A 6,000-nucleotide genomic window follows, 5' to 3' on the forward strand; every position below is an offset into this window, starting at 1 on the left:
ACCAGAAACAAGTGGGATTTATCCCAGGTATGCAAGGCTGGTTCAACATTCAAAAATCAATTAATGTCAGGACTTCCCTGGTGGCCCAGTGGTTAAGACTCCGCGCTCGCAATGCAGGGGACCTGGGTTCGATCCCTGGTCAGGGAACTGGATCTCACATGCCACAACTAAGAGCCCACATGCTGCAACTAAAGGAGCCCACATCCTGCAACTAAAGATCTCACATGCTGTAACTAAGACCTGGCGCAGCCAAATAAATAAATATTTGAAATAGTGGTTGCAAATTGGAGGTCCGTGGGCTGAATTCAGCCTTTATAAGTGTTGTGTTTGGCCTGTACAGTTAAAAAAAGTTCTTAGAAAAGAAGCAATTAATGTCACCCATCACATCAGGCTAAAGAAGAAAAAAATCACATGATCATATCAATAGATAGATGTAGAGAAAGTATTTGAAAAAACCCAATATGCACTAATGATAAAAACTTTCAGAAACTAGGAATAGAGGGGAATTTCCTCACTTGATAAAGAATATCTACAAAAGACCTATAGTTAACATTACACTTATGATGAGAAATTAGAAGCTTTCCCACTAAGATCAGGAACAAGGCAAGGATGTCCCTCTCACTACATCTTTTCAACACTGAAGAATTCATAGCTAAGGATAAAAACAAGAAAAGGAAAGAAAAGATACACTGATTGGGAAGGAAGTTATAAAACTGTCTTTGTTCTCAGATGACATGATTGTCTATGTAAAAAATCCAGAAGAATTGAAAAAGAGCTCCTGGAACTCATAAGTGATTATAGCAATGTAGCAGAATACAAAATTAACATACAAAAGTCAATCACTTTCTTATATACCAGCAATGTACAAGTCAATTTTGAAATTAAAAACACAATACCATTTATATTAGCACCCCAAAAAAGAAATACCTTGGAATAAATCTAACAAAATATGTACCAGGTCTATATGAGGAAAACTACAAAACCCTGATGAAAAAATTCAAAGAAGAAATATTTCATGTTCATGGTTAGGAAAACTCACTATTGTCAAGATGTCAGTTCTTTGTAATTTGATTTGTAGATTTAATGTAATCCCAATCAAAATCCCAACAATTTATTTTGTGGGTATCAACAAACTGATTCTAAAGTTTATATGGAAAGGCAAAAGACACAGAATAGCCAACACAATATTGAAGGAGAAAAACCAAGTTGGAGGACTAACACTATCTGACTTCAGGAATATGATGGAAAAAAAACTGACAAATAGATCAATGAAACAGAAAGCAAGCCCAGTAATAGATCCTTATAAATATAGTAAACTGATCTTTGACAAAGGAACAAAGGCAATACAATGGAGAAAATATAGTATTTTCAATAAGTGATGTTGGAACAACTGGAAATCCACATGCCAAAAAAAAAAAAAATCTAGATACATACCTTACACCATTCCCAAAAATTAACTCAAAATTGATCAAAGACCTAAATGTATAAAACACAAAACCATAAAAGTCCTAGAAGACAACAGAGGAGAAAATCTAGATGACCTTGGGTTTGGCAATGACTTTTTAGATACAACACCAAAGACATGACCCAAGAAAGAAAGCAAAAATTATTAAGCTGGACTTTATTGAAGTTAAAAGTTTCTGCTCTGCAAAAGACACTGTTAGTTAGTCAGGCACCCTGACTTCATGCTATATTACAAAGCTACAGTAATCAAAACAGTATGGTACTGGCACAAAAACAGAAACATAGATCAACAGAACAAGATAGCCCAGTAATACACGTATGCAACTATGGTCAATTAACCTACAACAAAGGAGGCAAGAATATACAATGGAGAAAAAACGGTCTCTTCAATATGTGCTGGGAAAACTGGACAGCTACATAAAAAGAATGAAATTAGAACATTCTCTAACACCATGCACAAAAATAAACCCCAAATGGATTAAAGACCTAAATGTAAGACCAGATACTATAAAACTCCTAGAGGAAAACATAGGCAGGACACTCTTTGACATAATTTAATTTCCTTTTTGGGCAGCAGGTGTAGCGTATCTTGAACTCAGCAAGGCACCTGACAAGATACATCATGTTTTCTATGGACTGGATGAGTGCATATTTACATGGACCTTTAATTGCTTGAACCACTGTATATTCAAATAAATTAACAGAATGATATAAATGATATAACCGGAGGAAGATCTCTACTGGCATTCCAAAAGGGTCTGCAGTGGCTTCAGCACCTTCAACATTTTTATCAATGATCTACAGGCATTAAGAGAACTCACATTTAATGGACATCTTATATGTCAACCTCACATGGGTTTCTTAAATAACAAATACATTTCTATGTTAGGCACTCTAAAATTTTTATGCAATTTAATCCTCACAATAATCCTATGAGATAGGTATTTTTACTCCAATTTTACCAATTAAGAAACTGAGGTTCAGAAAGGTTAAGAAAATTGTCCTACATTCCACAACTTACAAAGAATAATCCTCCATATTGGTACAGCAAAAACATCAACAGATGTCCTCCCACACCTTTACAAGGTAGAAAAGACTGGAGAAAATATGCTCTGGGGAGAAAGTCCAACTAGAAGATCTCCAAGATTTTACGATTTAATGTATATAAAATTTTACACAAAGACAAAAATAGTGTGATGATTCCCTTTACCCAAGGATACACCACAGGATTTCTTTAAATCACAAGCTCTCCTACTGCCCTGCAGATGTAATCTGAATATGTCAAATACATGCACATTTTCAGGAAAGCTCCTATTCTATCAGACGAGGTGTGCTGTGAATTCTCTCTTTTAAAGTGTAATAATTGATATTTAAAGACTGTACTAAGAAAGACTGCAGCATGTTAAGGAGTCAGGAAACCAGGCTGGATTCTGGCTTTAGCTCTGATGGTCTTGGGTAAAATGATTTCTCCCAGATCTCTTCTTAATGGTTTCCAAAAATCTCTGCTTAATGGCTCAATGTGTGTCTTCTGTAAATAATTGATTGCATAGAGGTAATTCAGTAGAAGGGAACATGTGATCATAGTGACTCAGGGAAAAATATGCTCTATCACTTCTACTTAGTAAGCAAATGTTGATTAACAAGTGGTTGCATTTAGGTTACTTTGAAGAATCTACAAAAGTTCAATGTTCAAGATAACCAGAGTTGCATACTTTTAGTTAATGATTACATATGAACTTAAGAAAGCTTTTCTTTCTTGTGCAATATCTTAAAATAGATATCCAGTGGTAACAGTAAAAATATTTTTTCCCTTTGTATTTTTTAATTGGGTCTAACATTCATCTCCTATAGCATAAACTAAAAACTATAGTATGAATTAATCAAATAATTACTTCCAAACTCTCCCAAGATGATCTGTACATTTTTGTGTGGCTAAAACAAACAAAAAAATTTAGAATAACCAGAGACCAAAAGGGATGTACAAGTAATTTTTAAAATATTTTTACTTATGGTAAACATTTTTTTAATATTAAAACCTGAAATATATTGAAATTCTTCTGGAAGAATAAACAAATTGCAAAGCATAGATTTAAATAATTAATAAACTCATTGAACTAGATTTAAAGCCTACCAGAAAAAGAGTCAACTACTAAAAGATGTAGTTTTTAAAAAGAACATGTACTTTAAAAAATAGTAAAAGTTATTGACACTACAGAATAATGTTCCTGGTAGAGTCAAAGAATAAGCTTTTAACTGTCGACAAACTAGAGAGAATTGGATGAGCAGTTTGTTGTTTTTTAGACAGAAGCATATTAGAATAAAAAAGAAGTAATTGAGAATTCTCTGGTGGTCCAGTGGTTAGGACTTGGTGCTTTCACTGCGCTGGCCTGGGTTCAATCCCTGGTTGGGGAACGAAGATCGTACAAGCTGCGTGGAGGGGCCAAAAAAAAAGTAATTAATTTAGGTCTTTACTTCACATCATCCCATTAAATAAATTAATTAATTAATAAATTTTAAATGTCTTCAAGGAAGACATGGAATCTTTTTTTTCCATAAATTTGTTTATTTATTTGTTTGTTTTATTTTGGGCTGCGTTGGGTCTTTGTTGCTGCGCACAGGCTTTCTCTAGTTGCGGCGAGCGGGGACTACTCTTCATTGCGGTGCACGGGCTTCTCACTGTGGTGGTTTCTCTTGTTGTGGAGCACAGCTCCCAGCGCACAGGCTTCAGTAGTTGCGGCATGCAGGCTCAGTAGTTGTGGTACACGGGCTTAGGTGCTCCGTGCATGTGGGATCTTCCCGGACCAGGGCTTGAATCCGTGTCCCCTGCATTGGCACGTGGATTCTTAACCACTGTACCACCAGGGAGGCCCATAAAATATATTTTTGATAGGTCATAAAACAAGAGAATAAAATGGGCTAGCATAAAAAGATGTGCACTGGAGAGACTAATACTCTTCTGAGTCCTGGAAAAAAAAAAAAGTGATATCAGAAAACAGAAAGTGCCTACACAATTTTTTTTTTTAATGTTCAAGAGACTTTTATAAAACAAATACAGTCAGCCAGGCCTCTGTATCCTTGGGTTCCACATTCACAGATTCAACCAATCACGGATCAAAAATATTTGAGAAAAAAAATTCCAGAAGGTTCCAAAAAGCAAAACTTGAATTTGCCATTCACTGGCAGCTATTTACATAGCATTTAGATTGTATTTATAACTATTTGTATTTACATTGTATTAGGTATTATAGATAATCTAGAGATGATTTAAAGTATACAGGAGGATGTGGGTAGGTTACAGGAAAATACTACACTAGATACATGGGACTTGAGCATCTGCAGATTTTGGTATCCAGACCAGAGAGGTCTTGGAACTAATCCCCCCTAGATACTGAGGGAAACCTGTACTAATACGAAAGCAACCAAACAGGAAATATATCTGATAAAAATAACATGGAGGGGCAATATAAATAGTAATTATCACATGGAAAACCACATAGCTTTACCAGCAATTAAATACGAGTAAATTATAAAAATTTCTGGAAGGATACAAAAGAAATTGTTAATGGTGGCTGCTTTCAGAAGAACTGGAGGAATGAAGAAGATAAGCTAAAAGAAAGTATACATAAGGTGTTGAATTCTGTGGATACTGATTCCCCCAAAACAGTACCAAAACAACCTGTTAAGACAGAGCTGAGTTCATTCTTATCACGGTAAGGGATAGCACTACCTTAACATACACTGGCCTTTTTACTAGGAAGTTATTTAAATTCATAATACCAAATGCATTCTTATAATTTATGATTGGACTAGTACTATTATTATTATTATAGACAGTTTTGTGAATTAAGAACATGAAAATAGCCAAATTAGTGAAAATTTGCTGGACAATATCTTTAAGCCTAATGCCAAGACTGTAAAAAATGCATTTCTCTGTATGTTCATGTTTGTTCACACATATATGTAGAAATCTGGGGAGTGATTTTAATAGCACTTAGTTTTTTAACTTATTTTGGGGACATATATGAGAGAGATTACCAAGTGGTATTTGCAAAAGGAGTTTGAAGAGCCCCATATTTTATTTAAAGGAAAAATCTGTAATTTCAATCATATAATTTCAACTTTAAATTCTTTCACTATGGAGGTTGTAGTGAAAGTATATAGCTCATATCTGTATGTAGGCATACGGATATGAGCTATATAAATAAAATGTGCTATTCTCATAATCATTACTTTTGACCTGGGTTCCTCTTTGATCTATAAAGGGAAGGGCCATCTCTTTGGCATCTTGTGAGTGGACCCCTGTGAATGGGTTGAAAGATCTCCAAATAGGATGAATTATTTATGGGTGTCCTTCCTATCTTCAAACACATAAACTGTAATTGACTTCAGAGCAATTTTGAAGTATAAAGTGTATTCTCTAAGATAGGAGTCTGAACTTCATTGAACTCTTTTTTTTTTAATATTTAATTTTATTTATTTTTGGCTGCTTTGTGTCTTCGTTGCTGCGCACGGGCTTTCTCTAGTTGTGGCGAGCGG

The sequence above is a fragment of the Globicephala melas genome, chromosome 16, assembly GCF_963455315.2.
Source record: "Globicephala melas chromosome 16, mGloMel1.2, whole genome shotgun sequence".
Lineage (NCBI taxonomy): Eukaryota > Metazoa > Chordata > Mammalia > Artiodactyla > Delphinidae > Globicephala > Globicephala melas.